Genomic DNA, 12666 nt, shown 5'->3' with positions numbered 1-12666 from the left:
GGGATCTTCCCAACCCACAGACTGAAGCAGGTCAGCCTGCTTGGCAGGCTGATTCTTTACCATTGAACAACCTGGGAAGCCCTAGAGGCCTGTGTAATGGACATGAGTTTGGGTAAACTCTGGCAGTTGATGATGGACAGGGAGGCCTAGCATGCTGCAGTTCATGGGGTCGCAAAGAGTCAGACACGACTGAGTGTCTTTCACAAAAAGTGAAAGTGAAGTCGCTCGGTTGTGTCAGACTCTTAGCGACCCCATGGACTGCAGCCTACCAGGCTCCTCCATCCATGGGATTTTCCAGGCAAGAGTACTGGAGTGGGGTGCCATTGTCTTCTCCATCTGTCATGTCTAACTCCTTGTAATCCCATGGAGTGCAACACATGAGGCTTCCTTGTCCATGACCAACTCCTGGAGCTTGCTCAAACGCATGTCCATTGAGTCAGTGATGCCATCCTACCATCTCATCCTCTTTTGTCCCCTTCTCCTCCTGCTTTCCATCCTTCCCAATATCAGGGCCTTTTCCAATTAGTCGGTGCTCCGCATCAGGTGGCCAAAGTATTAGAGCTTCAGCCTCAGCATCAGTCCTTCCAAAGAATATTCAGGACTGATTTCCTTTAGGATGAATTAGTTGGATCTCCTTGAGCTCTCAAGATCTTGAGAGTTCAAGGGACTCTCAAGAGTGTATATACATACATACATTTTCAAAGAATATTGTATTTTTCAAAATATTAACATACATCATCATAGCCATCAATACAACCATCTGATTAAGTAGTTTCTTTATTATAAAGATTAGTAAACACAATTTTGGAGAAGGCAATGGCACCCCACTCCAGGACTCTTGCCTGGAAAATCCCATGGATGGAGGAGCCTAGTAGGTTGCAGGCCATGGGGTGGCTAAGAGTCAGACACTACTGAGCGACTTCACTTTCACTTTTCACTTTCATGCATTAGAGAAGGAAATGGCAACCCACTCCAGTGTTCTTGCATGGAGAATCCCAGGGACAGAGGAGCCCGGTACATCAATTGCTGGTATCATCATCATTTACCACCAGATATCAAGGCTCTTATAAACCACTGGTAAATAAGATTGTGAAGCATTAGTGTAAAAATAGGAAGAAAAAAAATGGCCAGTAAAACAGAAGCCAGACAAAGATACATTAATACTTTACAAAGTTATGTTATGTGTAAGAAATGTTCCACTGCAGTGAAGTGAGAGGAAATTGTACTATTTTTAAGAAATTGAATGAGTTTGTTTAAATAAGTACACAGGAAAAATAATAATAATGTAACCACCTACCTCATACTAAGGGCTTCCCAGGTGGCTCAGTGGTAATGATCCACCTGCCAAGCAGGAGACAGGGGACACAGGTTCTATTTCTGGGTTGGGAAGATCCCTTGGAGGAGGAAATGGCAACCCATTCCAGTATTCTTGCCTGGAAAATTACATGGACAGAGGAGGTTGGAGGGCTATAGTCCATGGGGTCACAAAGAGTTGGACTTAGTGACTAAACAACAGCAACCTCACACTAAACACATAAATATATTCTAGATAGATTTTAGATATAAGTGCAAACAATAATAGAATTGTCTCTTAGAAGATAAAGCATAAGGAAACATTTTCAAAATTTTGGAGTAGGAATTTTTTCTTATCCAGGATTTGAAAAGTAATAACTACACAGGAAAATATAAGGAACTGAAATATATTATAAATAAGAACTTCTGCTTACCAAATGCATTTTCTGAGTAAATACACAGAACAAAGTATGAATAAAGTTATTTGAAATATATATTATTCTAAGAAAAGACTCATGGTCCCAATTATAAAGAAGTTTAATGTACTAATAAGGCAAATAACCCAACAAAAGTTGGCAAAAGAACGTGATGACCCAAAAGCTTACTTGCATAATACCATTAGTCATCAGGAAAAATATGTATTTAAGAAAATTAGGACCCATTACATACTCAACAGGATGAATAAAACAAAAAAGAAAAAAAATTACCAAAAGGTGATGAATGTATTAAACACCTGAAATTCATCTCTGTTACTATTTGGAGTGTAAATCTGTAGTATACGTTAGGAAAACAAAGCAGCAAAATATCTTTATATTCATGAAACAAATTCAAATCATTCTACTCAGTCAGCTGATAGTATATATAAGGGTGAGCGGTTCCAACCTGCCTCTCAAAATCCTTTAACAGGTGTGGACGTGTTTTTGTTTAAAAATAGCAATATTCCTACTTGAAAACTAGGTGGCCGGCCGTGACTCAGTCTTTCTGATCACCAGACAGCGCACGTGCTCCTGTCCGCCGGCCCTCCCTGTGCGTGTTTGTTGCTCTTCCCCGTCACTTCCAGCTTTTCCCCGCTCCCGGCCCACCCGACACAGGTGACCGCCCAGTGCCCCCTTACCCTGTTTAGGACCTAACCGGTCTTGCCTCATGTGGTGTCCTTCCCTGGCCTCCATGGCTGGTGGTGTCTCCGGGCACAGAAGTGCCCTCGGTCCCCGAGGGGGGAAGCTGGGCACAGCAAGTTGCATGTGAGGGCCGTAGAGGCACCGGTACACGGCGGGAAAGTGCTCTCCTGGGCCATTTGTGGCTCTGGGTGTTGGCGGTGGTGGGCGCAAGCCCCGATACGGGGGCTCCATGGGGGCCAGGAAGGTCAATAGACATCCTGGGTGCCAGGGGACCGCTCCTGCGCTGGAGGCTTCTTGCGGTGAGATTCCGTGTCCTGAGGCAGAAGCAGCTTCGCTTCCGGGTCATTCAGAATGACTTCCGGGCCCCTCGCATTAGCTGGCGGCCACCCCACCTCCACTGTTGGTTCTATGCCTCTGCCATGTCTATGCCACGTGGGCCTACGTGGCAGCACTTCATTGGTGCCTCGTCCGTCCTGTCCTCTGATCCCTGGGGCTGCGCCCTGGTGCGTCTCGCTTCCCTGGCCTGCCTTCCCCAGTCTCCATTGCCCTTTGCCTCCTTCTGTCTGCTGATGTTGTCGCGTGCTGGACCAGGAAGAGCGCCTGAGCCCCCGGCGAGACACCCCCTTCGGTGCCCTCGTCCAAGTGTGCGCAGGTCACCGGCTTGCTGCTGCTAAGTCACTTCAGTCGAGTCTGACTCTGTGCGACCCCATAGACGGCAGCCCACCAGGCTCCCCCGTCTCTGGGATTCTCCAGGCAAGAACACTGGAGTGGGTTGCCATTTCCTTCTCCAATGCATGAAAGTGAAAAGTGAAAGGGAAATTGCTCAGTTGTGTCCAACTCTTAGGGACCCCATGGACTGCAGCCTACCAGGCTCCTCCGTCCATGGGGTTTTCCAGGCAAGAGTACTGGAGTGGAGTGCCATGCCTGTACCACCACCCCTGGGGGGGGGGGGGGGTGGAAGTGAGGGTGCCACGGCTGTCCCTGATGTGCCCGGCTGGTGTCCGTAGCCCCACTTCCGGCCCACCGGGCCCTCGAGGAGGGTCTCCCCATCAGAACTTTGGGGAAGGATGCTGCATCCCTCGTGGATGGAGCATGGGGGATCCTTCGGCCTCCCCATGGGAGGAGCGGATCACCTGGCCTCGGGTGATCGCCCTCCCGCTTCTTCACCTCGTGGAGTTTTGCTGCCACTGCCCTTCACCCCACGCCTGCACACCAGGCGCCCTGTGCTCACTTGGGATACCCAGGTGGTGCAGTAGAAAAGAATCAGCCTGCTAATGCAGGCAGTTGCAAAGATGCAAGTTCGATCCCTGAGTGGGGGAGATGCCCTGGAGGAGGAAATGGCAACCCCCTCCTGTATTCTTGCCTGGAAAATCCCTTGGACAGAGGAGTCTGGCGGGCTGCAGTCCAAGGGGTCATAGAGTCCAAGAGGTGGACACGACTGAGCACATGCACATATACACATGAGAAAAAAGAAGAGAATCCCGGTTACAACTCAACTGTTGTGTAAAGAATTTTGTAATTGGCTTTCCAGAAATGCCACCTTTAGTAGCTGACTTAGTAGAAGGAGGACCCGGATTACACAGGAGGGTTGAGAAAGTGGCTCCGGTATCCAGTAGGAATTTAACAGGATGGCCTGCTCTAGTTAGAGTCACCTGAGGCTCCTGTGTGGTAATGAGGACAGAAGCCAAAGTGGGAAGCCCTGGGCCCCGTGAATCTTGATCTTGTGTCTGAGTTTCTGACCCCTGAAACCTACGTCCCTGGGGATATTACTCTTCCAGTGATCTCCCTTGCAAGTGGGGCAGGGCCTTGGTGGTGGCCTCTGCTTGCCTTGGGGGCATTGTCCCTTAAAGTGTCCATTCTTGCCACAACAAAAACAGACTCCAGGTTTTTGCTTGTGTCCTCCCACATTTGTAGCCCTAAAGTTAACTCCCTGTAGGGCCATAATGAGAGCTTCGGCCTTTCTCTTATCTCTATTCTCTTTTTCTTTAGGTTCTTCCTGATTTCTGTTTAGGAGTACTGATGTGGCAGCTCTTACCAGTGTAGGGTAAGGGAGTCAGAGGAGGCGAGGTTCAGAAAAAGAAGGAGACCGGCACTTAACGGAACGGATTCACCTTTAATGAGGCAAGAAGGGGCAGCATCAGATTAGTGAGCTGCTGCACTAACCCAAGAAAAGAGTAAGTATATATAGGCATATATGTGGACATCTACTGTTAAGGGGGCCTGTTCTTCTCCAAGGTTGTTTGGAGTGAGTGAAGTCTCTCAGTCATGTCCAACTCTTTGTGACCCCATGGACTGTAGCCCTACCAGGCTCCTCTGTCCATGGGATTTTCCAGGCAAGAATACTGGAGTGGGTTGCCATTTCCTTCTCCAGGAGATCTTCCCGACCCAGGGATTGAACCCAGGTCTCCTGCATTGTAGGCAGACACTTTACTGTCTGAGCCACAGGGAAGCCAGGGAAGTGTTCGGAGTAGTTATTTCATAAACGGCTGGGGCAAGGAATTCTGGAGACCAGCTGGGACCAGCTAGGAGCTGGGTGTGATCAACCTTATTGTCCATTTTTTTTCTTCAGGTCAGAGTTCTTTGTTTTGCATAGAATGGTGAGGAGGACCTGGGAGGGAGTTTTGACTCCAGACTATTTTGAGCAATATTTCTTTCCTTAAACGAGGCCCTCTAAATCTATATGGGGGCCAAAGGCCAGTTTTTGGACTTTCCTCTGAATATCTGGAACAGACTGAGTAATAAATTTGTCTTTAAGAATAAGTTTGAGGCATCTGGATGCAAATTAGTGTGCTTTCTCAGTGCCTCCCTGAGCCTTTCGAGAAAAGCTGTGTGAATTTCCTCCTTTTCCTGAGTCACTCCAGATAGTTTGGAGTAGCCCGTGATTTTTTTAAGCCTTCCTTAATGCTAGTGATAAAGTGAACTCTCTTCCAGTCATCACTGTCTTTGTCATGTGCCCAGTTAGGATCGGCTATGGGCACTGCCTGGAGCCCGGTAGGTAACCATGCTGACTCACTGTCACATCTCCCCTGCATGCCAATAGCATACCATTCATCACCCCATCCCTGGGGCATTTTTAATTACTACTTCTTTCATTGTCAGTAAGGGCGTTAGTCAGGATTAGCATAATATCTTTCCGTGCCATTTCAAAGACTGGTTTAGACCCTGGAAAACACTTATATAATTGTCAGGATCTTCAGTAAAGCTTCCTAGGTCTAATTTAATTTGCCTTAAATCTCGAAGGGGGAAAGAAACATGGACTCCTGTGGCTCCCAAGTCCCCATTAGGAGCTTCTTGTAATGGAAGGAGGGGAGGATACAGCCTAGAGATCACCAGTGTTGGGTTAGGAGCCACTGGGGTAGGAGCTGCTGCTGGTACCCAAGGCATTACCAGAGATTGTGGAGGCTCCTGCGGGCTAGGTTTGGGCAGCTCTGGTTAAGGGCGACAGTTTGGACCTGAGGACTTGGAGGAAGTTATAGGCAGCATGGAAGTAGCAAGCCCACAACTCCTGGATAAGAGGGTTGTCTCTCTCAAGACAAAATCTGTATATATGACACTTCTGACCATTTTCCTTCTGGTCTACAAAAGAGGTCTAGTTGGAGGATGGTATTATAATCAAATGAGCCCTCAGGGGGTCATTTTTCACCATCAGATAGGTCCTATTGAGGCTATGCCTTGGTGCAGAAAAAGATCATACACTTCTTTAACAAGGTCTAAGGGTCAAACTTCTTCTAGTTCTTCAGTATACTTGCCAAAGGCATCTGCTTTGAGCTGGGTGTAAGGCAAGAAGAGGTGGCTCCCATCTGAAAGACAAAAGACCAGCGTCCAGTGCTCTTCGTCTTTTCTCTGATTCTTCTGATAGAGGGTGTCCCCACCTTGCACTGTGGGAGCAAAGAAACACCAATAAAGTATGCTTCCCTCAACTCTGGAGTGCACCTGGTCTGGAGCATCATTATCCGGTTACCCTAGACTGTTGTCCTCTTCCTGTCTCCATCTTCCTTTCCACCTAGAGACAGATATAGAGTGAGAGCCTAAGTTGGTGGACTTGCTGTGCTCTTGAACATTGGGTGTGCCTGAACTGGAGTTCCCCTAAAGCAAGCTATGTAGTGCACAAGGTTAGTAGTATTTACACACACTCCAAAATGATCCTACCTTAAGTGAAAAATCTCAAAACCTCTAAATGTTAGGAAAGAGAAATGGTAGATGTCCTGCGGTTCTCACTGAGGCAGCAGCCTAGCAGAGATTTTGCTCAGCACCCCAGGTCAATCTGCTGGCTAATACCGAGACCCAAGGCCACTGTCTACTAACGCTGTCTGCCTTTGGAACTCGTGCAGGGTTGTGTAATAGAGTGCCTCAAGAGACCGTGCAGCTAGATTAGGTAATGAGAAGTGAATGACAGATTTGAGAATGAGTGTCTGTGCTTACCTTGAGTAGGCATTCAGGATTTCCAGACGAGCCCCCAAAAGATGAGACAGGAATCCGAGTTCTTGTCCATGCAGCCAGAGAATGGAGTTCGTGAACATGCAAAAGCACATGGTAGTAACTGAATAAGATTTATTAAAGAGGAGGAAATTGCAAAGCTCTCAGCATAGACACTCAGCATAGAGAGGGGGTAAAGAATCACCCCAAGGAGGTTTTTATACCCTTTAAATCACATTATTTCTAAACATTCACTTTAAAGGTCAAGATACTTAACATCATCTTTATGACTTCTTTTGATCCTTGGATTAAGTCACTGCCCTTTTTCATGCCCTCTGTCCATTTTACCATGGGCCAAATGTATGGTCTTAAGATTAATGATCACCATTGTTTTTCCCTCAAGCATATGGAACAGAATTTAATTGCTGCTCTTCTTTGGATCTGAGTGCTGATAATTGATCAAACTAAAGACACATTCCAGGAATCCAGGACAGTGGAGCAGGATGTTTACTGAAAACAAGCCTGAGGTTTCAGAGTTTTACACTGACTGCCTAGTAATTTCTACTGCAACACCAATGTCATGACAGAAAGCAAAAAGGAACTACATGTGAAAGAGGAGAGTAAAAAAAAAAAAATGCTAGCTTAAACTTCAGCATTGAAGAAATTAAGATAATGGAATCTGATATCATTAAGATAATGAGCAACCTAGACAGCATATTAAAAAGCAGAGATAATACTTTGCCAACAAAGGTCCATCTAGTCAAGGCTATGGTTTTTCTAGTAGTCATGTATGGATGTGAGAGTTTGACTCTAAGGAAAGCTGAGCACTGAAGAATTGATGCTTTTGAACTGTGGTGTTGGAGAAGACTCTTGAGAGTCCCTTGGAGTTCAAGGAGATCCAACCAGTCCATCCTAAAAGAAATCAGTCCTGAATATTCATTGGAAGGACTGATGTTGAAGCTGAAACTCCAGTACTTTGGCCATCTGATGTGAAGAGCTGACTCATTTGAAAAGACCCTGATGCTGGGAAAGACTGAGGGCGGGAGGAGAAGGGGTCGACTGAAGATGAGATGGTTGGATGGCATCACTGACTAAATGGGCATGAGTTTGACTAAACTCTGGGAGTTGATGATGAACAGGGAGGCCTGGTGTGCTGCAGTCCATGGGGTAGCAAAGAGTTGGACATGACTGAGTATCTAAACTGAACTGAACTGAATGGCATCCGGTCCTATCACTCCATAAGAAATAGATGGGGAAACAATGGAAGCAATGAGACTTTATTTTCAGTTCAGTTCAGTCACTCACTCATGTCCGACCCTTTGCAACCCTATGAATCGCAGCACACCAGGCTTCCCTGTGCATCACCAACTCCCGGAGTTCACTCACACTCATGTCCATCAAGTCAGTGATGCCATCCAGTCATCTCATCATCTGTCGTCCCCTTTTCCTCCTTCCCCCAGTCCCTCCCAGCATCAGAGTATTTTCCAATGAGTCAACCCTTCACATGATGTGGCCAAAGTACTGGAGTTTCAGCTTCAGCATCATTCCTTCCAAAGAACACCCAGAGCTGATCTCCTTTAGAATGGACTGGCTGGATCTCCTTGCAGTCCAAGGGACTCTCAAGAGTCTTCTCCAACACCACAGTTCAAAAGCATCAATTATTCAGCACTCAGCTTTCTTCACAGTGCAACTCTCACATCCATACATGACCACCGGAAAAACCATAGTCTTGATTAGATTAAACTTTGTTGGTAAAGTAATGTCTCTTCTTTTTGGAGGGCTCCAAAATGACTGCAGACAGTGACTTTAGCCATGAAATTAAGACACTTGTTCCTTGAAAGAAAAGCTATAACAAACCTAGACAGTGTATTGAAAAGCAGAGACATCACATTACCAACCAACCTCCAAATAGTGAAGGCTATGGTTTTCCAGTATTCATGTGTGGATGTGAGAGTTCTACTGTAAAGAAGGCTGAGCACCACAGTGTTGATGCTTTTGAACTGTGGTGTTGGAGAAGACTCTTGAGAGTCCCTTGAACAGTTTGGAGATCAAACCAATCAACTCTGAATATTCATTGGAAGGACTTATGCTGAAGCTTCAATAATTTGGCCACCTGATTTGAAGAACTGACTGATTTGGAAAGACCTCGATGCTGGCAAAGATTGAAGGCAGGAAGAGAAGGGGATAACAGAGGATGAGATGGTTTGATGGCATCATCGACTCAATGAACATGAGTTTGAGCAAACTCTGGGAGATAGTGAAGAACAAGGAACTCTGGAGTGCTATAGTCCAAGGGGTGGCAAAGAGTTGGACATGACTAAGTAAATGAACAATAGCAACATAATAGTTCTATTTTCAGTTTTTAATGTAACTACTCTATTCCATAATGGTTTCACAAATTTATAGTCCCATTAACAGTATGAGGTGGGGGGTGTCCCATTTTTTTCATGCCCTCTCTAGCATTTGTTATTGACATTTTAATGATAACCATTCTGACTATTGTGAGGTGGTACATCGTTGTAGTTTTGACTTGAATTTCTCATTATTAGTGATGTTGAACATCATTTTATATGCTTATGAGCCATCTCTATGTTTTCTTTGGAAAGATGTTTATTTAGGTCTTCTGCTCAGTTTTTTATTGCATTCTTTGTTTTTTTTTTTGTTATTGAGTTGTATGAGCTGTTTGTATATTTTGGAGATTAATCCTTTGTTATTCACACCATTTGCAAATGTTTCCTCCCATTCCGTAGATTGTTTTTCATTTTGTTTCTGATTTCCCTTGCTGTGGAAAAGCTTATGAGTTTGATTATGTTCCTTTTTTATTTTTGCTTTTATATCTATTGCCTTGGGAGACTGATCTATGAAAATATTGCTGTGATTTATGTCAGAGAATGTTTTACTATATTCTCTTCTAGTTCTATCATGTCATGTCTTATATTTAAAACTTTAAGCCATTTTTAGTTTACTTTTGTGTATGGTGTGAGGGTGTACACTAACTTCATCAATTTACATGTGACTTTCCAGCTTTCCCAACACCACTTGTGGATGATACTATCTCTTCTCCATTGTGTATTCTTGCCTCCTTTGTTGAAGATTAATAGACCATAGATATGTGGGTTATTTCTATTCCATTGATCCACATGTCTATTTTTGTGCCAATACCATTCTGTCCTGATTACCATAGTTCTGTAGCATTGTCTGAAGTCTGTGAAGGTTATGGCTCCTGCTTTGATCATTTACCCTAGGATTGCTTTTGCAGTTGTTTTTGTTTATTTGTATGTTTCCAAATAAATTTTGGGATATTTGTTTCAGTTCTGTGAAAAATGTCATAGTTGCCTTGACAGAGATTGCATTAAACCTGTGGATTGCCTTCTGTAGTGTGGGCATTATAACAATATTAATTCTTCCAATCAAATATCATGGGTATCTTTCCATTTTTTTGAATCATCTTCAATTTCCTTTATCCATGTTTAATATTTGGCAGCATATAGTTCTTTTGCCTCCTTAGTCAGGTTTATTCCTAAGTATATTTTTTCAGTCAATTTTAAAAGGGACTTTAAAAAAAATTATTCATTTTTATTTGGAGGATAATTGTGTTACAGTGTTGTGTTGGTTTCTGCCATACATCAACATAAATCAGCCATAAGTTTACATACGTCCCCTCCTTCCTAAATCCTCCTCCCACCTCCCATCCAATGCCACCCATCTAGGTTATCAAAGAGCACCAGTTTGTGCTCCTTGTGTTATACATGGAGAAGGTAATGGCACCCCACTCCAGTACGCTTGCCTGGAAAATCCCATGGACGGAGGAGCTTAGAGGGCTGCAGTCCATGGGGTCACTAGAGTAGGACACGACTTCACTTTCGCTTTTCACTTTCATGCATTGGAGAAGGAAATGGCAACCCACTCCAGTGTTCTTGCCTGGAGAATCCCAGGGACAGGGGAGCCTGGTGGGCTGCCGTCTATGGGGTCGCACAGAGTCGGACATGACTGAAGCGACTTAGCAGCAGCAGCAGTGTTATACATAAAGTTAACATTAGCTATCTATTTTACATATGGTAATGAATATATTTCAATGGTATTCTCTCAGTTCATACTATCTTCTCCTGCACCCACTGTGTCCAGAAGTCTGTTCTCTAGGCCTGAATCTCTATTCCTGCCTTGCAAAGACATACATTAGTACCATTTTCTATATCCCTTATATATGCAACACTTGTTTTTTCTCTTTCTGACTTACTTCACTCTGTAATGCTCAAAATTCTCCAAGTGAGCCTTTAGCATTACATGAACTGTGAACTTCCAGATGTTCAACCTGCTTTTAGAAAAGGCAGAGGAATCAGAGATCAAACTGCCAACATCCGCTGATCATCCAAAAAGCAAGAGAGTTAAAAAAAAAAAAATCTATGTCTGCTTTATTGACTATGCCAAAGCCTTTGAATGTGTGGATCACAATAAACTGGGAAATTCTGAAAGAGATGGGAATACCAGACCACCTGATCTGCCTCTTGAGAAACCTGTATGCATGTCAGGAAGCAACAGTGAGAACTGGACATGGAACAACAGGCTGGTTCCAAATGGGAAAAAGAGTACGTCGAGGTTGTATATTGTCACCCTGGTTATTTAACTTATATGCAAAGCATATCATGAGAAATGCTGGGCTGGAGGAAGCACAAGCTAGAATCAAGATTGCCGGGAGAAATAAGAGTAACCTCAGATATGCAGGTGACACCACCCTTACGTCAGAAAGTGAAGAACTAAAGAGCCTCTTGATGAAAGTGAAAGAGGAGAGTGAAAAATTTGGCTTAAAGCTCAACATTCAGAAAATGAAGATCATGGCATCCGGTCCCATCATTTTGAGAGAGTCATTTCCTAGGCAGGTTGATAAGAAGTCCAGATGTCCCCAAGGAGAGAGGGGTCTGGAATTCTCAATGAGGAAGAAAGGACAAACTTTTGTGTCCTTCTACATTCCTTAGGATTATATAACAATAATGTATCCTGCTTGAGGACAGTCTCTGGAAAAAAAGCTTCTGGCTAATCCTCTTATCTTAAGGTGTAAATTATGGGAGTAGGTCTAGTGAGGTCTTTACAACCTCCAGACATTCTTTTGATTCACTGTAATAACTAATTAGAGAGTATATAACTCCATGGCTAACACTAGCAAGGGGGTACTCTTTCTGCCCCCTTCTGACGCCTATGTCAGAAGCCTTCTCTATCTCCTATATACTTTAATAAAACTTTATTCCACAAAAGCTCTGAGCAGTCAAGCCTCGTCTCTGGCCCCAGATTGAATTCTTCTCCTCCGGAGACCAAGAATCCAGAGGTCTTTGCATCGTTCAGCAACAGCCTTTCAACTTCATGGCAAGTAGATGGGGAAACAGTGGAAGCAGTGGCTGACTTTATTTTGGGGGCTCCAAAATCACTGCAGATGGTGATTGCAGCCATGAAATTAAAAGACACTTACTCCATGGAAGGAAAGTTATGACCAACCTAGACAGCATATTAAAAAGCAGAGACATCACCTTGCTGACAAAGGTCCTAGGTCACATGGTTGTGCCAGTAGTTGTACAAATGGAGGAGTTGGACTGTAAAGACGGCTGAGTGCCAAAGAACTGATGCTTTTGAGCCGTGGTGTTGGAATAGACACTTGAGAGTCCGTTTGACTGCAAGGAGATCAAGCCAGTCACTCTTAAAGGAAATCAACGTCAAATACCCATTGGAATGACTGAAGTTGAAGTGCCAATATTTTATCCACCTGTTTTGAAGATCAGACTCATTGGAAAAGTCCCTGATGCTGGTAAAGATTGAAGACAAAAGGAGAAGAGGGCAGCAAAGGATGAGG

The 12666-nt window shown here is 44.4% G+C and overlaps 1 long non-coding RNA gene across 1 annotated transcript; it reads right to left on the bottom strand.

Annotated features, from left to right (window-relative positions):
* Positions 1-767: 767 nt before the first annotated feature.
* LOC147357022 (uncharacterized) lies at positions 768-2747 on the bottom strand. The gene is made up of 2 exons (XR_015143729.1): positions 2408-2747; positions 768-1433 (listed from the first exon to the last, which is right to left on the bottom strand). It is a non-coding gene; the product is annotated as an uncharacterized LOC147357022 (long non-coding RNA).
* Between the last annotated feature and the right edge of the window lie 9919 nt (positions 2748-12666).

Source organism: Bos grunniens, chromosome 16 (genome assembly GCF_055505025.1).
Source record: "Bos grunniens cultivar Pamir isolate PY7600 chromosome 16, Bosgru_T2T1.0, whole genome shotgun sequence".
Taxonomy (NCBI): Eukaryota; Metazoa; Chordata; class Mammalia; order Artiodactyla; family Bovidae; genus Bos; species Bos grunniens.
This window is presented reverse-complemented; position numbering and strand designations above follow the sequence as displayed.